This window comes from Delphinus delphis, chromosome 9, assembly GCF_949987515.2.
Source record: "Delphinus delphis chromosome 9, mDelDel1.2, whole genome shotgun sequence".
NCBI lineage: Eukaryota > Metazoa > Chordata > Mammalia > Artiodactyla > Delphinidae > Delphinus > Delphinus delphis.
The window spans coordinates 16,253,000-16,275,174 of NC_082691.1; the positions used below are offsets into that span (position 1 = coordinate 16,253,000).

The following is a 22,175-nucleotide window of genomic DNA, read 5'->3' on the forward strand; positions in this document are numbered from 1 at the left end:
CAAATGCAATGCAGAAGTCTAGACTGAATCCTGAATTTAAAAAAACCCAAAAAACCCAAAAGATAATGCTACAAAAGACAGCTGGAAAATTGATTATAGTCTAGTATTCTGATTATGCAGGAGAATTCCCTTATTCTTAGAAATTCTTAACCTCTGAATAGTTCAGAAAAACATAAGGACATAAGGATGTTTTGGGATAGAGTTGCTCTATCTATCAATCCATCCAGTATATATAAACATGTATATATGATATAAATATATTTAAACATAATAAGTATATCGTATACATATGTGTATGTTGTGTGTGTGTTTATATAAACATGAATAAAGACAAATTTTCACTGCAAAAATTCATTAAATTAACTTTACTGTAAGTATGAGCTACCTTTAAGAGCAGAATAAGCAACTGGAATCATCTTAGAAAACTTCACAACTCATTCTATAAAAGAGAATGCATGTGGATTTTGTACACATACCTCTGTGTAATAATTCCTAGGTATGTGACACTTTGAGACACACTGATAGACTCAAAGGAAAACCTATATAAGATTTCTGGGCATCCAAATCATTCTGCCCCTAATAAAACTATCAAATTTCTTGGACACAAATGGAGATTGGATGAACACTTCTAAAGTGCTTGTGACTGCAGACAGGAGTCATTCTGTCTGGATTTTGAGCCAATACCAAATACCTAATAATAGTCTTTTGCTGTTGTTGTGTCGTCACAAGGCTTAAATGAAATAACGGAGTGCACACCATGCAACAGTTTGGGGTCTCAAGTTTGCTCCGGTCTTTAGTGAAAATGTGCACAAGACATAACTTTACTGTAAGCTTTTAATGGCCAACTTTATCCTTCACTTGTTCCGTATGTTAGTACTTATACTCTTCCCAGACACCTGGGGAAAGATGGATCTTTTACAACGCATCATCCACCGAGGCTTGTGGGCACCATGTGTTGTTTTATTCATGCAGCTGACTTATTCCACTGGGACCTACATTTCAACTGCACTCCCTTCTTTCTCTTACTTTGCTTCAAGAATTTAGAACTCCAACTCCATAGTAATATCTCTATGTATCAATTCCATGGTTTTATTCTTAATACTTACGTTCCAGGTGTCATATTTTCTATTGTTGTTCATATTGATTTGGGAGGTAATGAAACATTTTATTCCATCCTGATAAGTCTGCTCACTCTGCTGCTATGTGTTCTGCCCTCTTCCCCCTCGACACACATTAAGGCTCTCTAATCAAGCTCTAGGTCATTTCTTGCAGTCTCATCTCATTTAACAATTTGTTAATATCAACAGATAAAAGTAATTGTGTGTGCATAAAGAGAAGTTAACTTTTTGACAGCATGTTTCAAGACTCAAATTTATTTAGAAACTAGCATCAATGACTTGGAAGAATTAAAGCAGAAAACAAGTATGTGATGGTGTTTTTAAGTCGCTCCCCTCACAGACACTAATTTATCTCCCAAGCCCAAACCTGTTCTTATGGCAACTTAATTTCTAAGTGACCTATTTCTATAGCAATATTAGAAATATTAGTGAACTTTTATTTGACATATAGAGGGAAATACTAAGATTTAAAGATAGCTGGGTAAATACATATTGATGTTTTCATAATTTATGAGGCAAATCTAAAACGTTTATTAAGAAACTGAACCTGGATGTATACTATAAGATTTAAAAATTGCACTTGATAATTTTTGAACATTCAAAGTTTGCCGAGAATATACCGCATCTACTTCATTAACTCCACAAATAGGTTTTGAACTACCAAAAACATATCAGGTCCTCCTCTGAGCACTGGGGATGCGGCAATGAATAAAGCTGAAGGAATTTTCTCCCCTCACAGAGCTTACCTTCTAGAGTGCAGGGACACAGGATAAACAGAGGAGCCCTGTAACCGTACACTGCTTGGTCTGGATGAGCTCACTGAGGTCATTTACAGGTGAACAGAGGTGGAGCAAGGACTAGCAGGTGATAAGGGAGAGACGTCACAGGCAGTATCAGAAGAAAGAGCAGGGCAGGTGGAGAAAGAGGACAGGCACGGGCCTGAGCGTGGGGTGGTGCGGGCCAGGCAGGAGTTCAGCAGGTCGTTAGCTTCCAGCTTTGCAGGAGCCGACAGCATGGAAGAGCAGCGGGAGGTGATTAACGGAGAAGTCAACAACTTGGGGCGGCCTTGTGGCGCATCAGAGGCCACAGTAAAGATTTTGAAAGAGATGGGAAGACACTGGAAGCTTTTCAGTAGAAGAGAAGGCTGATGCAGCTGAAGCTTTAGGAGACGCTCTGGCTGACAGAAGCACAGACGCGGGGAGCCCCTTTAGGGGACTATGGCAATAATTCAGGAGAGGGAGGACATACTGCCTTAGTAGATGAGGGTGGTGATAGTGGTTGGTTCCAGACACAGAGCCAAAAGCAGTAGGGGATGGGTTGGGCATGGGATACAGGACAAAGGGAGGACTAAAGGAGAGCTGCCAGATTTATAGCCTGTGGGAAGGGAGGGATGGACTCACTATTTACTGAAAGGGAGAAGCTACAGGAGGGGCGACTCTGAGGGAGAACATCAGCTCACTTTGGACACATGGAGTATAAGATGCTTATTAATATCTAAGTGGAAATAAAAGTAAGCAGTTGGATATGAGTCAGGAGTTCAGGGGAGAAGTCTGAGAGAGAAACAGAAAGGGAGTCAACAGCATTCAGATGGAAATTATTAACAGCCATGAGACACAACAGAAATCAGAATGTTCTCCTTTCTCTCCATAAAAGAAGAAGGGGGAAAAAACCAAAGAAAGTGCATCTACTTGTAGAACAGAAAATAATTATGAGGCAGGCCCTATTTAAATCCTCTAAGAGTTCTCATTTTCTTAAATAATAAGCATTGAACACCTACAGAATGTAAAACTCCAAGCAGATATTTTAAAGGATCCAAAAGGTAATGCAAGAGTTTCCCTGCTCTCACAAAAACTTCCAAACAGTCAAGGAAGCAGATATATAAATACTACAAGGGAGCGACCGGAGAGAGGGGAAAGAAATCAAGTGTATACTCTTGACAGTAACCATGCCAGTGGGATGTTGCTTGGTCCAGGGGAGGATGGGCCAGCTGGACAGAGGAAGGTCCTTTGACAATGTATATCTGTTCTTCCAAAGATCATAGGTTGGCAAAATGAAAATAGGCCACACAGTGGTCAAAGTCATGTTGGGTGGTACATGTTGTTAGATCACCCTGCAGGGCTCAACAACTCGGTAGCCAGTTACATCACCAGCACTGGTTGAGTCAGATGGCTGGAATGTTATAGCTACACCTCACCATTTTTCAAAAGTCTCTCTCAAGATGGCCTCTGACAAACAAGAACACTACTTTATTTGTCTCTCATCTTTTTCAGAAGCTGCTATCAAGTGGCCCGGAATCACTGGAACAACAAAGTTACTATAGCTACCTTCCTCCAGCTTCTACTGTCTCTCTCCAGCCTCTGATTCTCCTCCTAATAGATCTCTCCTGGTGCTCAAATTGACTTTGCAGCTTGTTAAAGCTTCAGCTTTAACTCCTACACTCAAATATTTTCGCCACAGCTTACCTAGAAACTCCTTTGTCTTAATCTTCCCAATCACAGAAGCTACACATAACCTCATTTTCCTTCATGAGTCAGTCTTTTCCACAAGTCAAAAGACTGCTGATTTTTTTTTGGTTGCTGACTGCCTATCATTTTCCAGGACTTTTTTTTCTTCCCATAGAACTAAATCTATTTTTAGCTTTCCTAAAAATCACAAAAATACCGAACGGTTATTATGGAGTTACCACTATTTTTCCCAATTTTAACCTCATTATTACTGTCAACCAGTCAACCATCAGCTGACAGTAATTCAGAGGAACCATGTTGCTCCTTAGTGCATATATTCTCATGAATATTTAAACCTTCCTCTTAAGAGATGTGTTGCCAGCCTTGGCAATAATGGAATCAACATCATATTACTATCTAGACAGATGAAGGTCCCTCAGTTAAGAAACTTGAAATATACTCCAGTGCATACAAGGACACCTTTGCACTATGTAATGCCACTTCTTCAGTACTTACTGCAAGCAATTTTCCAACAAACGCTTTCAATTCTCAGGGTGGAACTGATGATCTTATTGATCTAGATCTGAAAATCAATAATATCTCAAGGCAGTGAGCTCACTGCTCTCCTAGGAACCATAGGAAGGTAGCTAAAGGTGTACAACTTGTTTTAGTAACTGTCTTTCTTCATCTCAAAGACTAGAATTAAGAACGTGTGAAGAACACATTCCTAGCAGGCCTCCCCAGACCTATCTTCTCTATGCAGAGAAAACAGAAGCTAAACTATAAGTAGCTAGCTGATGAGCAAACAGCAAAGCCAAGGTGGATATTTAGAGGCAAGATGCATTTCTTTTTATTCAACAACACAAGACTCCTTCTCTGGCAGGATAAGGGTTCCTGCAAGTGTCGCTCTAGTTGTCAGAGCCATCCTCTACTCACTGCTCCTGTAGTGGCTCTACAGCTGGTAGAAGTGGCACACTAGTAGCAATGCTAGGGAAGATGTAACATCAACTGCCCCCGGAGTTATCTGAGGCCAACTTCGTATCTCACAAACTAGAGCAAGTCAATAAAAGGGAAGGCCATTGGCATGTTTGCACGGGGGTATCTACCAACAGGCAGAAGTTACATACGTTATCTCCCATAATTTGAGACATGGGTAAAACACAGTTCTTTAAAAAAATCACTAATCTCTACCGTAAGTCAAGGTTTGAGGTTCAAAGCTTGGTGCATGTGACTTGGAAGGAAAGTCAATCTCAAATCTTGACACTGAGATTTAAACCAGTACCCTTTCCTCTTTCTTCATCAGACTTTTTAGGCGGCCACAAAGGAACACAGAGCCTTGAGAGATCAGCATCAGAGGACTTTATCAACCTAGCTTGTGCTTCAGGAAACAGGATCACAGAAACAAAGACCACTAATTATAAGAGTCAATACAACTACAAGCTAATATATCCAGAAAATAGAGTATGAACTACAGCCTAATAATGAGAATGGGCTGGGAACACATGTTACAGAGGCAGAGGATATCACTAAAGTAAGACCTGTTTAAGCTCACAAGGTTCTCAATAGAGGTTTGAAACTAGCATGTCTCCAAATAATTGCTCTCAAATTATTTGCTCTCAAATAATTAATAAGAAATAAACAATTACAAAATCAAAAAAGAAAATTTTAAGAATGACTTAAAAATACTGACATTGATGTATAATATATATACACTACCTATAAATACTTCACAAATGTTTAAGGTAAGAAAAATTAACCAATAATAATCAGTAAGATCTCATTTACACCTTGTATTAAGACAATGTGTTAAATGTGATTCTGCTACTGGCTCTATCTTCCAAACATTATATTCTTAACTGGTGACTGTGTCATTCCTCCTAATAGCTCTCATCAGTCTTTTCCATGGTTTTCCCAATCAGCGTTTATCCACATTACTCTGTAATTCAGTCTACTATCTGCAAAACATTCTCATGCTAGCTTTTCTAAAATGAAAGCCTGAATAAACCATTTCCTCCCTCTACTCAAAACTCCATTTCCCTCACACCCAGGGCTCTAGATGTACTAACTCATTGTTGGCTCCCTTGTCCACGAGGTGGTTGCACCATCCGTGCCTTTGTCCTAATACTCCTTCTGCCTGGAGTGCCTTTCCCTCCAACTGCCAAATGATTAACAGCAATAGAAGCCTATTCATTGCTCAAGGAAGCTTAAGGATCACTTCCTCAATGAAATCTTCTCTGATCCCACTGATATATTATCTTTTTTTACCAGCCCTTCTAATCTTTCATATGTATTTCACATATTGTTTACATGTCTTATTCTCAGTACTATACCAAAAGCTCCTAGAAGACATTTCTGTGCCCTTAGCACCTAGGGAAATGCGTGGCCATGTTTTAGGCATTCAATTTGTTTGTTAAATTCATGAATTACAAATATCACTGTATAAAAGTATGGAGTCTAGGTGCTTGCTACCTAAAGTTAGACAAGTTTACACAGTTGTCTGGAGCTCTAATACATTATATTAAATAAGCCAAGGATATTTCATCTCCGATTACTAGCACTGACAATGTAATTAATAAAGATGCTCCAACCTCCCCAAATTAATTTGGTCATCACTTTTTCCTACATATTCTGAATTCTATTTAGTGAAGTCCCTCTAACAACACACTATATTATAAACTGATACAAATATATGGAAAGAAAGGGAAGAGATCACTGTATGAGTGGGAACCTACCAGACTCCAGTGAATAAACTGAAACATATTAAGTATCTACCCTATGTAAAACACTATGCTAGATGCCATGGGGAAAAAGTGAGATGGGAAAGACTGTTCCCTATCCTCAAGTAAAATACAGTTTTATAAAGGAGGTAAAATGCTTATACAAATAATTAGAAATTAAAGCCTAAGATAGCTATAAGTCTAAAGGACCAAACTTTAAGTTCTTGTGGCTAGAAAAGGCTTGATGAAAAAGCTGGCCTAGAGCTTCCCTGGTGGCGCAGTGGTTGAGAGTCCGCCTGCCAATGCAGGGGACATGGGTTCGTGCCCCGGTCCGGGAAGATCCCACATGGCGCGGAGCGGCTGGGCCCGTGAGCCATGGCCGCTGAGCCTGCGCGTCCGGAGCCTGTGCTCCGCAACGGGAGAGGCCACAACAGTGAGAGGCCCGTGAACCGCAAAAAAAAAAAAAAAAAAAAAAGCTGGCCTAAGAGAAAATGTATGTCTTCAGAAGAAATGAAAAGGTGACATATAGCAAGGAAGAGGCAGACTAGAGGAAATTAAAAACAAAGGAGGACCAGGAACAAGTTCTGGAGACTGGGCCACAGTGGGGGAGGGGCCCACGTGAGGGAGTCTTAGGAGGTACTGGGGACTGAAGGACAGGACAGATCTGGAGGCCATGAAAAGTCAGCATAAGAAAAGGAGTTTGCTTTTCACACCAGAGCAGGGGCATGATGGCACACAGGCTCAAGGAAAATGCTGCAAAGGCCAGCAGAATTCCATCTGCTACTAAAGCAGGCAGACAGCCTGGTCTTACCTATAGAGTGAAAGCATACTCAACTGCTTACTGGCTGTTAAAAAAGTGAGGTATGGTTGTGGTTCATTTCTCCAGGATATAGCCACTGAATTCCAGAATTTATGTTTTCTCAGTGTCATATAAGATATGGGTTTTAACACCTGGACAAGCAGAGGTCATAAAAGAAACTGTTATGAGTGATGCTGCTGGAGGACATAAAAGTACAGAACTTGCAAACTGAGTCTGGGCAGCAGAGCATTAACATTTCAAAGTGTGACAGATGGCCAGCCTAAGTCTCGCACTCTTTTGGCTTATAAGAAAGCAAGACAACCATTTCTAGCTAGAAGCTCCACCCACCCATCCTTATTTTCAGAGCCTTCCAAGAAGCGAAACTTTCGCTCTCCACAGAGAATCTACCTCCTTGCCCCTCATCAAATGAATATACAATTCTCTATAATGTTATATTGCTGCAAAGTCTCCACAAAAAGAGACCACAAACTTTAATGGCCCAGGACCAAATCTTGTCCATATGTAGGTGATACTCTTTGCCTGTCTAGTGGCTTGCACGATGTTTTGTAAACACTGAATTGCCAATATTAAAAGATAAGAATTTTTTCACACAAATAAAATCCAGATTTCTAGCTTCTCTTGAAAAACAGACAATTCTGGCAAGGCTCCCCAGTTCCCTCCAGCCACCTCACAGCCCTGCTTGATGCCACTGGCATTTGTTTTGTCCCCTGGTTTACATGGGTCTTTGGATTCCTAACAGTTTGCGCCCAGTCTGTTGGATACGCTGGGCCAGGGTTCACGAAGAGCAGTGCCTGGTTTCACATCCAGTATGATTGTTGACTAGTTGTGTAATCTCGGACAAGTTACTTAACCACTCTATGCCTCAGCTTCTCCTTCCATAAAATGAGGACAATAATATGACCCACCTTAGAGGGCTGTTGAGAGGAATAAATTAGTTTATATAAAGCAGTTGTTCTCAAGGTGTCTGGGCTGTGGAGGGAAGGACTCTGCTCACTACCCCCTTCAGGACAGCTGGCTTGTCGACAGACATTTTCGGTTGTCACAGCTAGGGGAGGGGCCCCTGGTACCCAGGGCATAGAGCCCAGGGATGCTGCTAAACTCCTTATGACACACAGGACAGCTCCCACCACAAAAAATTATCCAACCCAAAATGTCAACAGTGCTGAGGATGAGAAACCCTGACCCACAGCATTTAAAACAGCACCTGACACAGAGGAAGCCCTAAGGGTCAGGGTTTTTTTTTGTGGAACGCGCCTCTCACTGTCGTGGCCTCTCCCGTTGCGGAGCACAGGCTCCGGACGCGCAGGCTTAGCGGCCATGGCTCACAGGCCCAGCCACTCCGCGGCACGTGGGATCTTCCTGGACCGGGTCACGAACCCGCGTCCCCTGCATTGGCAGGCAGACTTCCAACCACTGCGCCACCAGGGAAGCCCTAAGTGTCAGTTTTTATTAATAATAACATAAGCAAGTCCTGGCTGGTGCTCCAACCTCAGCTGGAGAAGATTCTAATTTCTCAAGAGCTCCTTGTGTTCCCTTGGAAGAATTTAACATACCATACCGATAGGAAAATGAACTTGAAATTCTCTGGTTCTACATCATTAATTCAGCAAGTGATTGATTAATTAAAAGAATTATGAGAATACATTTTCCTGAAATAAAAAGCAAACAAGAACATGCTCTAGTGAGCAACAATGCACAGTGTCTGAAAAGTAAACTGTCCTAGAAAATATGGGACGTGGAAACCCGTAATTACCGCAACTTAGAAGGCACTAGACTGATTTCCTCCAAACTCCAAGTTTAATACAAAGGATGCCCACCAGTCCCAAGATATTTTTTGGAAAACTGTGATGAGAGGGGAAGTAGAAGAGAGAGGTTTTAAACTAAAGAGCCTGCCAAACCCAATACCAACCAATGCTTGCCCAGGAAGATCCCACGGGCTTAAATAGCTCAGTCCGGGATCCTTGGTGAGAGGTCCTGCTTTGACCGTGAGTCACAACAAGAGGTGTCTCCCAGATCCAGGGCAACTCACTAGCAAAGCAAGTGTAACAATCCGGAAAGGGCCTAAGCTGTACTGATATAATCTTTTTCACTGTTGTGGCCTCTCCCGTTGCGGAGCACAGGCTGCGGACGCGCAGGCTCAGCGGCCATGGCTCACGGGCCCAGCCGCTCCGCGGCATGTGGGATCTTCCCGGACCGGGGCCCGAACCCATGTCCCCTGCATCGGCAGGCGGACTCTCAACCACTGCACCACTAGGGAAGCCCTGATACACTCTTAATAGGCTACCAGGAATTCTGCAGCAGAACATCAGCACGAGTGCTGGCCCACACTGGCCCCCGCCGCCGTGAACCACAAGTGCTGACCAGGCTCCCCTGCCTGGCACTACAGGACCCCCTGGCTAGTCCTCTGGGCTTCAGTTTTCTCATCTTCACTATTAAAAACTGGAATTACTGTTATTTTTTTCTAAAGCCATAAACACAGAGAACACTGATTTTTATTTGCAACAATGTGTCTTCAATATTTACAGCCCAAAGAGGTGAGTTCCTCTCAAGGGACCCTTTGGTAGCTGTAGCAGTCAGACCCTCAACTGAAAACAGGAAAGAGGTTCTACTGAATCAAAGCCAAGAAAAGCATAACAATGCTTCCCGCAAAGAGGAGGCAATAAAAGCTCTACAAATCTAAAAGAGCTAAACTATAAACTACAGGGCTCTATAATCTACAAAAATCTTTGCATGTCTAACATGAATTGTTAAGTCCCTTTTAAGCTCAAGTCAACATATATTTGAATACCCACATACAATATAGTGTATTACCAAAGACACCAAGATTGGTAAACCGTCACGAGAAAGACTACCAAAAATGTTGTGAAAGAGAAGGCTTCCATTAAAGAGATACAGGAAGTATCTCATTGAGGAAGGAGCATAGATGGAAACAGAGGCACAGGTAGAACTTTGTCTGGGTTTGTCCATCTAGAAGGCATACCAGGCTGTAGGCAGAGCACAAGCAATGGCACTAAAGCTGGAAAGGCCAGGAGTCCAGTTTGGGGCACTGAGTTCATGGTGGAAGGACGCACTATAATTTGAGTCCAAATCATGACAGCCTGGACCTTCAGAAAGTGGAGGTCAGTTGCATGAGCAATCTTAAAGGATAGAGATACTCAGTCAAAACAGCCCGTAGATGACTTAAAGAGCAAAAGCTCTCTTTTGGCTAAATTTAAATATCTTCCAATGTTTAAGAAAGAAGGTGTTACTAATTCTAATAACATTATTCTGATTTGACTAATAGAAAAGACAATCTCCACTAAGTTATAGGAGAGTCAAAAAGCCACCAGAAAGTAAATTTAGCTATTTTTTAATTTACTATTTTTCATCAACCATATCCCCATCATAATTAATAAAATAAGCAAACCTTAGAAATAAAGAATGGGTATTTTTAAATTGTAGAAACAAAGTAACCCATTTTCCAGCCATATAATTTAGGAACTGATTTTTACTCATTTTTTAAAAATGGTAATACATTACACTAAGAAAGAGAAGTTGTATTCCTGAGCTGACCCAACAGCTTCCTCAATTATAGGAAGAAACTCTACTTGCCAGCAGAAACTCTGAGCCAGCAAACACTCGGCAATATTCCCATACTTGTAAGCAAATGGTTAAAGCTGGGAAAACAGTAAATTTAAAACTCCCTTACAAAGATTTGTGAAGTTAAAACTTAAATTTTAAAGTCATTTTGAAACCACTTTCTACTAAGAGAACCAAGATTCATCCAGAATATTTACACCTGCTCACTGCTGAAAAAGAGAAGTAAAATAAAACAAGGGGTTATTTTAGCCCAAGAAGCAGCACTGTTTCATCTTTTAAAAATTGCCTTGTATGAGGTTATGGACAGTAAATTCATGATGCTGAAAAATTATATTTTTGTGTATACAGAAACTCCTTGTGAAGGGACTTTCATGAAGTAAGTATAGCAGAAAAACAAACAAACAAGCAAACAAGAACACTAGGCTGAGAATCAGCAGGGCGAGAATCTGGTGCCAATTCTGCCTTGAAAAGCACCGAATATCAATGGGCCTCCACAGTCTCACCTTTAAACTAAGAGGATTGAATCACGATCCCTAAAATGCTATTTCATAAAATATTAATTTCAAATAACAGAGGTTTGTAGTTGTTATGTACTCGGGAAGCGGTGAGGTGGAGTAGCATGGAATGGGCTTTGGGGGCAGGCTAACTGGTTTCAAACCTGGGCTCCCTCAGTACCACCTGGGTGGCCTGAGGCAGAAGCTTCCTCTTCCACCAAGAAGGGATAAGATTTACAGTAGAAGGTTAGAAGGATCAGAATGTATATAATGCACCTGGTACATCGTAGGCACTAAATAAAGGCAGACGTTAAGTCTCTGGTCAGTAATAAAAGTTTTAATGGAAAACAGTAATCCACTTGACAATGCAGTTTCCTAGAACTCTGCGTGGGGAAGTGCAGGGACTTAATGTCTGCACATCAACACTGGAGAGGACTCGTGCTTGGGAGCAGGAAGGATAAAAGCAGGGAGTGGAAGATAAGCAGAGGCTCAGAGTCCTGCCAGTAATAAGAATGAACAGGAAAGAAACAGCTTGGGACACAGCGCTTGAGGGAAGAAGACATTTTTCCATTAAGAAAGAGGACCATCGGTAAAAAATATATACATGTAATGATTTCATAACCAATATAAAGCAGAGAGCTGGTTAGCTTCTATGAATGTCACTTAAAAAAATGGAGAGCTTACTGCAAAAAAAAAAAAAAAAAAAAAAAAAGGAGAGCTTTGACTATATCTAAATCCTATTTCCTTTGTCTGGTTGCAATTCTTACCTGGGGTTCAGATGACCTCAGTCCTGCCTACCTCTTGAGCGTCATCTCCTCCCCGTGTCTCCCCCATCTCCCTCTCCCCTAGGTTCACCTCACTCCAACCACACAGCCTTTCATCCATCCCTGGAACATGCCAAGCTCCTTTTTCCTTCAGCTCCTTTGCACTGTAATTTCTGCTTGGAAACTTCCAGTCATCTTCCCATGGCTGACTCATTCTAAACACTCAGGTCTCCTCCAAACTTCCTCAAGGAATCTCCTCTGATCACCCACATCTAAACTTCCATCCACATCCCAGTCACTCTCCAGCCCCTTCCCCTGTAATATTTTTTTCTAGCATTTATCATTATCTAAAATTGTCATTTTTGTTTATATATTTATAGTATCTCCACCAAAATGGAAGGTCTTGAGGGCAGGATCCTTATCTAAACGTTTCAGCGTTCAATCCCCAACATCTAAAACAAAGCATGGCATAGATGAGGCACTCATCAGATAAATTTTCCAAAGACTAAAGTCAAATGATAATAACCATTCTTCTGTGAACCTTAGTAAGGAAAAGTCCCCTGAAGCGGCTTTAATTTCATTTCTTTAATGCAGTTTTATGCAATAATGCAGTCTTAAAAGGTCAATGTCTCAGACAGCAAGATTTAAAGAGAATAAATTCTTCACAGTACAAAATACTACATATGGATACATATATCCTATAGTACACATTTTCACTTTATGAGCATGAATTATGCCCCACCTTATTAGAACCCATCAATAAAGCAACGGTACCCTAAGTTGTTTTGTTTTGTAAGGGTGTATGGGTAGACTGTGTGTGTGTGTGTGTGTGTATATATATATATATATATATATATATATATGAATTATCTTTCAGAACCCTTCTCAACAAAGAATTCTGAGAAACAAACAACTAATTCCAGTATTAGTATTGAGAGGTGCGACCTGTTACTTTGTTACCTTGCTAAACTTATCCAAACTATTACTGAGTCAAGTGATGAATTCAGTGATTCCATCTGTGAAATAGAAGACACATGACATGGTGAACAATTGGCACACGAAGAGAGTGATAAGAAAAGTTCCACAATGTTAACTCATGTTTGAACTGAGAGAGAGAGAGAGAGAATCCCTTTCTAATCCTAAAACAAAAATAAGCATGCTACTGAGATTTCAAAATATGGCCAGATACCCACGAGTGGGCAAAGCAGTGAACTGAAACCAGAGCCAGAACATTCGGGACTTGAGCTTTAATTTTTCAATTTTGTTTCGAACACAGCTTTTCTTGATGAATAAAAGAGGTCAGTAACCGACCTTGTCTGTATAATCCACGCATCACCCCAGTAACCATTCTTGGTCATTCTGTAGGGCCCAAGGGGCCAGCACCAGTCTGGACCCCACCGAGGGCTCCTCGGGGTCCGCAGGGTTAAGGAATGGAGACCTCGCTACCTGCATCCATCCCCTGAATCCCAGCCCAAACCCTGGATGAAAAGGGGCTCCGCAATCTGCAACTTCACTTTCGTACCCTTTATAAATACAGCCTGCCTAGCCCCTCCTCCTCCCCGGAGGACGGCGAGGGCTCAACAAACACAACCGGACGCTCGGCTCTGGTCTCCGTTCGCGGGTCTCCAGTGAGTCCCGGGCAAATCATCTGATCCCGGATGACTCAGTTTTCCAATCTGTCAAATAGGGTGACGAGAAACCCAGCCTACCTCATCGGGTGGTTCCGGGCCGGCCGCCCTAGGCTGGCCCGGCGACAGCGGCTCTGTGGCTGCGCCCGCTGCAGTCTTCGCGGGCGGAGGGGCGGAGCTCGGCGGGGCCGGACCGGGAATCGAGCCCTGCAGACGTCGCGCAGCCCACCGCCCGCGGACAGCGGCCCCCGGCTCCTCGAGTACCCGGGCCGTGACGTCAGCACGCTGACGTCGACGCACAGAGGCTGCATCTCGCCGGAGGGACCAAAGACAAGGCTGAGGGCCTGAGTGCCCCCCCGTAGCAGAGCAGCGATTGGTGAGTGACTCTGTCAATAATCTACTGCCCAGTAAGCGTCGCGGGAAGGCGGGAGAGGGCGGGCCGGCCTGCCCTGAGGAGAGAGTGGGAATCTGGAACTCCGGCTGGTTGGGTTTGCCGTAAACCCGTACCACACCGTTTTGTGACACGTCGCTTCTCCCTCCTCAACCATTCTTCCGCCTTCCTCCAGTCGCTCGGTGGGGATTGGAAAATAATCATGGGACTGGATTTCAGGGCCTCCGGGCTCTCCAGGAATGAAAAAGTAGGACATTTCAGTTTCTCTGTTCAAGAGTCACCTCAGCTTTGACTTCTCCTCAGACCCCTCCAGACTTAGGACACACCCTTTCTCTGCGCTCTATCGCTTAACTAACACCTCAGTCTTAATATAGTAGTCACATTCAATTATATTTGTATCGGTTTTCGCATGAAATTGGCATCCTTTAATCATTGTTTGACTTCACATTATATTTTAATGAACCTTTTTTTCCAATAGATGCTACAGTTACATCGTCCAAATACAGGAGGCAATAGGAGCTTACAGAGTGAACGTTCTCCTTCCGCTTCCAGGTCCTCAGGCACTCGGTTCGCCTGTTGAAGTTAGTGCCTGAGTCCGGGTTGCTGATATTAACTCATGTTAAGTTATACATAACCATAAATGTAAACATCACACATTAGGCTAATCCTTTTCAGGCAGGAATTACAAACCAGTCCCTATATGGTGATTCCTAGTTCCTCTGCATCTAAATATGTGTAGATGTAATTTTTTTCCCCAATCAACATTATATTCTCGAGATCTTTCCATATCTCTATATAACTTTATCTCATTCTTTTAAAATACTACGTAGTAGTTCTCAGAACCAATAGATTTAATTTATGATTCCCTTACCCTCTATCCATAGTTTGTTTCTTTTTTGGTTTTCTGTTAGAAGCGTTGCTACCTTCAACGTGTGTTTGTGCCTTTTTGCACATATATTCAAGTGTTCTCTAGGTAGAGATACTAACGTGGGTCCACTGGATAGAGTATGCACATTTTCAATCTCAGTAGTAGATTTCCCTCTATTTACTCCTCAAAGTAGCTGTTACAACTAACATTACTACCATAAATAAATGAGCACCCCTTCCCTGCACCCTCGCCAAAATTGATGAAATATAGTTTTTAAAATTTTCTGAATGGATGTGCGAAAAGTTGTTAAGAGATAACATATGTACAAAAGTGCAATAATCCCGAGCAGGTATCTTGGTAACAAAGTAAACGAACGTGTGTTACCACCTCCTAGACCAAGATGTTAAATGTTTACCAGCAATATAGAAGCTCTCCTTGTGCTCCATCTTAGTCATTGCAACCCATACAGAAATGGTCACTGTTCTGAATTTTATCACCAAAATTAGTTTTGCCTGCTTTCCAATGGTTATAAATGGCCACACATAGTATGTACTCTTGTGTGGCTCTTTTCACTCAATAATGTGTTTGTAAGATTGATCCATAGTAAAGAATATATTAGTAGTTTATTCATTTTCATACTTGTATATATCCCCATATTTCTTTATCTATTCTAATATTGCTTAACATTGGGTTGTTTAAAGTTTGGGGTGACTACAAATGATGCTGCTGCTATGAATATTCTTATACCTGTCTGTTGATGTGCATAGTTACACATTTGATTTTGATATATACCTAGGAGTAGTATTACTGTGCCACAGGATGTACATATATTCAGTATTAGTAGACACTGCCAAATAGCTTTTTGGTTTTGTCAATTTACATTCCACTAGCAGTGAATGAAAATTCCAGTAGCTCCACATCTTTGCCAGCACTCGATATTCTCATTTTTGTGTTCATCTTTTTTTGTTGTTTGTTTTTTGCTTTCAACTTTATTGAGACAAACAATATACAAAAAGTTGCAAAGATTTAATGGATACATTTTAATGAGTTTGGACACATGCATAGACCTGTGATACCATTACCACAAACAAGGTAATAAACATATCCATTGACAAAACTCTAATTCACAAAGATACATGTACCCCTATGTTCATAGCAGCACTATTTACAATAGCCAAGACATGGAAATGACCTAAATGTCCATTGACAGATGAATGGATAAAGAAGATGTGGTATATATCTATAATGGAATGCTACTCAGCCATGAAAAAGAACGAAATGATGCCATTTGCAGCAACATGGATGGACCTAGAGATTATCATACTAAGTGAAGTAAGTCAGAAAGAGAAAGACAAATAGCATATGATATCACTTATGTGTACTACCTAAAATATGACACAAATGAACTTATCTATGAAACAGAAACAGACTCACAGACATAGAGAACAGACTTGTGGTTGCCAAGGTGGAGGGGAGAGGGGGAGGGATGGATTAGGAGTTTGGCATTAGCAGATGTAAACTATTAAATACAGAATGGATAAAAAATAAAGTCCTACTGTATAGCATAGGGAACTATATTCAATATCCTGTAATAAACCATAATGGGAAAGAATATTAAAAAAAATTTATATATGTGTGTATTTAAATACACACACACACATATATAACTGAATCACTTTGCTGTACACCAGAAACTAACACAACATTGTAAATCAACTATACTTCAGTAAAATAAAATTTTAAAAAAAGTGTCCATCACCACTAAAATATTTCTTGTGTCCCCTTGCTTTTTTCTTTGTGGTAAGAACACATAGCAAGAGATCTACTGTCCTAAGTTTTTAAGTAAACAACAACCTATGTTAACCATGGGCTCTGTGTTGTACAGCAAATCTCTAGAGCTTATTAGTCTTGTATATAACTGTAACTTTATAACCATTGAAAAATTCCCCATCTTTTCCTCTCCCATCTTCTGACAACCACCATTCTATTGTCTGCATCTATGAGTTTGTACTAAATACTTGATTTAAGTGGAATCATGCAGTATCTGTTATTCTGTGACTGACTTATTTCCAGGCCTAATGTTTTCCATGATGATGTTGCATCACCAGCTCCTCCCTCTGAACTTTGTGTGAGCCGCGGGCTAGGCTGGACTTTGGTGTCTGCCTTTCAGATGGTTGGTGCCATAAGAGGGCCACGTGTGTGCAGGTAAGAGGTGCTGCTACAACTGCAGATCTCCCTCTCCCCATCCCCAAGTACAGCTCAACTCAGCCCTCACCTCACACTCCCCCAGGCCAGGCGCCTGAGCCCAAAAACTTCTCTGCCCACTCCAGGTTTGGGCTTTGGGACACCACAGCTACTGAAGCAGCCCATGAGAGGTTTTAGCCCTGAATTTTGTATTCCAGAAATCTTTAGGAATTATCTAGAAAATACAGATGCTGTAAAGAGAAAGTGGTGATTGAACCGAATGAAGCAATGTCAGAGTAAGAAGATGTCTCTGGTTGTGCAACTGATCTATATCACATGCCTTTTAAGCAATTAGAACTCGATGGTGCAATTATTTGTCACCCAATTGAATCTGAAAGGCAAGAAATACATGGAGTAGCACTTTAGCTTTTGCTTCAGTCAAAGCAGTTGTTACTTAGATAAAAGGGCATTTAAAATGAAAAATTAATTTTGATAATAATGTAGAGGTATACATAATATTTACTTCTAGGTCCATCCATGATGTCCCAAACGGTAGGATTTCCTTCTTTTTTAAGGCTGAATTACATTCTGTTGTATGTATATACCACATTTTCTTTATCCATTCATCTGTTGATGGAAATTTAGGTTGTTTCCAAATCTTGACTGTTGTGAATCATGCTGCAATAAGCATGGTAATGTAGATATCTGTTTAAAATCCTGATTTCACTTCTTTTGGGTATATATCCAGGAGTGGAATTACTGGATCAGATGGTAAAAGTAATAGAGAATATGAACAGACTAATAACAAGTAAGGAAATTGAATTAGTAGTAAAAAAAACCTCTCAACAAAGAAAAACCCAGGATCAGATGGCTTCCCTGGTGAATTCTACCAAACATTTAAAGAAACTTAACACCAGTCTTTCTCAAACTTCTCCAAAAAATTGAAGAGGAGGCAACATTTCCAAATCCATTTTATAAGGCCTATATTACCCTGATACCAAAACCAGAAAAAGACATTACAAGAAAATTGCAGCTCCATATCTCTGATGAATGTAAATGCAAAAATTTGTAACAAAAATTCTAGCAAACAGAATTCAACACTACATTAAGAGTATTATATGCCATGATCAAATGGAATTTATTTAAGGGATACCAGGATGGTTCAACATATACAAATCAACCAGTGTGATATACCACATTAACAAATGAAGGATGAAAATCATATGATCATCTCAATAGATGCAGAAAAAACATTTGATAATATTCAACATCCCTTCATGATAAAAACTCTCAGCATATTAGGTATAGACAGAATGTACCTCAACATAATAAAGACAAAATATTAGAAGCCCACAACTAACATCATATTCAATGGTGAGAAATTGAAAGCTTTTCCTCTAAGATCAGGAACAAGGCAAGGGTATCCACTCTCACCACTTATATTCAACGTATAACATAGGCAGTCCTAGACAGAGCAACTAGTCAAGAAAAAGAAAAGGCATCCAAATTGAAAAAGAAGAAGTAAAATTGTCCCTATGTGCAGATGACCTGATCTTATATATAGAAAACCCTAAAGATTATACACACACACACACACACATACACACACACACACACACACACACACACACACACACATACCTGTTAGACATAATAAACAAATCCAGGAAAGTTTCAGGATACAGAATCAATATACAAAATTTAGTTGCATTTGCATACACTAACAGTGAACTACCAAAAAAAGAAATAGGACGATAATCTCATTTACAATAGCATCAAAATCAATAAAATATTTAAGAATAAGTCTAACAAAGGATGTGAAACTACAATACACTGATGAAAGATATTAAAGAAAACACAAATAAAAGGAAAGACATCTGTGTTCATGGACTGGAAGACTTAATATTATTAAAATGTTCAGACTACCCAAAAGAATCTATATATTCAATGCTATTCCCATTAAAATTCCACTGGCTTTTTTTTTTACAGAAATAGAAAACAATTCTAAAATTCATATGGAACGCTGAAAGACCCAGAATACCCAAAGTGACCTTGAGAAAGAACAAATCTGGGGACATCACACTTCCTGATTTCAAAATATATTACAAAGCTGCCATAGTTAAAGCAGTATGATACTGGGATAAAGACAGACATACACACCAATAGAACAGAATAGAGATCCCAGAAATAAACCCATACACATATAGGTAACTGATCTTCAACAAGGGCACCAAGAATACACGGTGGGGAAAGGATAGTCTCTTCAGCAAATGGTGTTTGGAAAACTGAATATTCACATGTAAAAGGATGAAAACAAACCCCTATCTTACCACATACACAAAAATCAATTCAAAATGAATTAAAGATTTAAACAAAAGATCTGAAACTATAAAACTCCTAGAAGAATATGGGAAAAGCTTCATGAGAGTAGGCTTGGCAATGATTTCATGGATACGACACCAAAAACACAGGCGACAAAAATAAAAATAGACAAGTGGAACTATGTCAAACCAACAAGGTTCTGCACAGTAAAGGAAAAAATCAAGAGTGAAAAGGCAACCCAAAAGTAGAAGAAAATATTTGCAAACCATATATTTAATAAGGCATTACTTTCCAAAACTTATAAGGAACTCCTACAACTCTTTAGCAAAACCCCCCAAATAACCCAATTTAATGGGCAAAGGATTTGAATAGACATTTCTCCAAAGAAGACATACAAATGGCCAACAGGTATATGAAAAGGTGCTTAATGTCACTAATCATCAGGGAAATGCAAATCAACCAACATGAGATATTACCTCACATCAGTTAGGAAGGATATTAACCAAAAAACACATGTTGGCAAGGATGTGGAGAAATTGGAACCCTTGTACACTGTTGGTTGGAATCTAAAATGGTGCGGCCACTATGGAAAACAGCACGGAGGACCTTTGGTAATGTTATACATTCTGATGCATCTGTAGGCTATCACCTTATGGATTTAATTTGCATTTTTTGGATGACAAAAAGAGTTTAGCACCTTTTCATGTGTCTATATATCATTTGGATATTGTGAAATGCCTTTTCAAATCTTCTGCCCATTTTTAAATTAGGTTATCTGTCTTTTTCTTACTGATTTCTAAGAGGTTTTCTATATTCTAGATATGATTCTTTGGCAGATAATTGTATTGTGGATATTTTTCTTACTCTGTGGCTTTTTCATTGCAAAATGAATCTTTGACTTATTAGAATCTTCTGCAAGTTAGTACTTTCCCTAGTTTCCAGACAATGCAAGGACTTTAGAACAGTTTAATTTCATTTACCCAATTCCTGATTTTTGTGCAATTGTTGTCACTTATTTTCATTCTGTTTAATCATTTTAAAACCCAACAAAATATTATTTATTTTAAACAGACAATATTAGTTTAGATTTATCCTTATATTAATGCCTTACTTCGCTTTTCATTGCTTTTTGCATTTCTGGGATTAAATTTGAAATCATTTCATTCTTTATTAAGTTTTAGAGCATATCTCCTGGTGACAAAAATCACTACCAGGCTATCTAAGATGAGATACCTAAGCTATCTTTCTTGGCTGCTTTGGATACCCTCAGATGCTACTGTTTCCTTTTCAAAGTTAATCCAGCACTATGGTTATTCATGATGGGAAGTTGGTCTGATACCATATACTCAATTATAGCTCGAAATGGGTTGAGCATGTTGACAGGTGTGAATAATATTATTTTAGTGAACCTCAGGCTAGAATAGCACTGTGCACCATAAGAAAATTATTTTTGAATGTCAGTGGTGAAAATGGCAGAGTATGCACGTTCAGTGGCTTATCCCTCCACAGAAATTTTGAAAACTTAAGCAGAAACAGTCAGAATCAATTTTGCCAGAAGTCAGGAAAACAGGCAAAGGTTTCAAACAACCAAGCAAGTGCTGAATCAAGACAAGGCAACTTTATAATGGTAGAAGGGTTTTGGGTGTTTTTACTTGCCCTTGACCAGCCCCCTCCCAGGTACTGCAGTGGTCTTAAAAATATGAAAATATTTACTTAAAGAGACAAACTGTAATTTGGATTTTTAAGGATATAAGTGATATAAACCTGTAAGACGATAAGTGGAATATGGAGGACAAGCGTTATAGGAAGAGAAATGACAGCAGTAATGTGTGAGTAACCTTGAGGGTAGCCATGATTGAATGGTACATGAAACTATAGGTCTCTGAATTATCTAAATTGAAAAGTCACTTAAGGTTTTGAGAGGGCCTATGGTTGAGAATATGATGAAAGGAGGGATTAACGCATTTTTTCCTAAAATTCTTCTTATATTTCCTTTATCACTAGTTTGCAGCTAAAATAATCTTAGGAGTTTGTCCAAAAGGGACAATCCTTTTAGTAATTTAATAATTAGACACATTGTTACCAAACCAAACTTGGGTCTCTTTGCCCAAAGTGCAGCAAAGCCAATCCACTAACACCAGGTTGTGGTGAAGGAAAGTACAGCTTTTATTGCAGGGTGCCAAGAAAGGAAAATGGGTAGCTTGTGCTAAAAAGATTGGAACTCCCCAGTGGCTTTCAGGAAAGGGTTTGTTTTTTTTGTTTGTTTTTTTTGCGGTACGCGGGCCTCTCACCATTGTGGCCTCTCCTGTCGCGGAGCACAGGCTCCAGACGCGCAGGCCCAGCGGCCATGGCTCACGGGCCCAGCCGCTCCGCGGCACATGGGATCCTCTTGGACCGGGGCATGAACCCATGTCCCCTGCATCGGCAGGTGGACTCTCAACCACTGCGCCACCAGGGAAGCCCAGGAAAGGGTTTTTAAAGACAGTAGGAGGGAGAGGGTCATAGGATGTGTGATCAACTCGTGCACTATTCTCTGAGTGGTTGATGGTGAGGTAACAGAGTGAAGTTTTGGAAATCTGAATTATCAAACTCTGATTCCAAATGGTTGGAATCAGTCTACATGTTGGTGGTCAGCATGCAGTTAACTTCTTCTGCCTGGTGGAGGTTTAGTATCTGTAAAATAACTCGAGGATATGGCTCAGGATATTATCTGTGGCCCTTGAGGAGGAACTAAAAGTCCTTGACTTTGCTTTATGGGTAAATTATTATTTTGTCTTGCTTGACTGTTTTGGTTTGTTTGTTTGTTTCAGCATTTTCTCACTTCTCTGATTATATTTACTCTTTGG

The 22,175-nt window shown here is 40.2% G+C and overlaps 1 protein-coding gene and 1 long non-coding RNA gene across 4 annotated transcripts in view; one reads left to right on the top strand and one right to left on the bottom strand.

Annotated features, from left to right (window-relative positions):
* STARD3NL (STARD3 N-terminal like) overlaps window positions 1–13,784 on the bottom strand; it is a 50,437-nt gene extending 36,653 nt beyond the window's left edge. The window contains exons 1-2 of one of the 3 annotated variants that reach the window (XM_060020226.1): window positions 13,646–13,701; window positions 12,897–12,952 (exon numbers count right to left, since the gene is read on the bottom strand). The gene's annotated coding sequence lies outside the window, so the exon portion shown is untranslated. Of the gene's footprint in view, window positions 1–12,896; window positions 12,953–13,645 lie in introns of all 3 variants that reach the window. The other 2 variants (XM_060020227.1, XM_060020228.1) reach the window with 2 other exon arrangements.
* A 2,265-nt stretch (window positions 13,785–16,049) lies between these two features.
* LOC132430597 (uncharacterized) overlaps window positions 16,050–22,175 on the top strand; it is a 91,915-nt gene continuing 85,789 nt past the window's right edge. Inside the window, exons 1-2 of the long non-coding RNA XR_009520535.1 lie at window positions 16,050–16,155; window positions 16,897–17,028. This is a non-coding gene — a long non-coding RNA (uncharacterized lncRNA). The remainder of the gene's footprint in view (window positions 16,156–16,896; window positions 17,029–22,175) is intronic.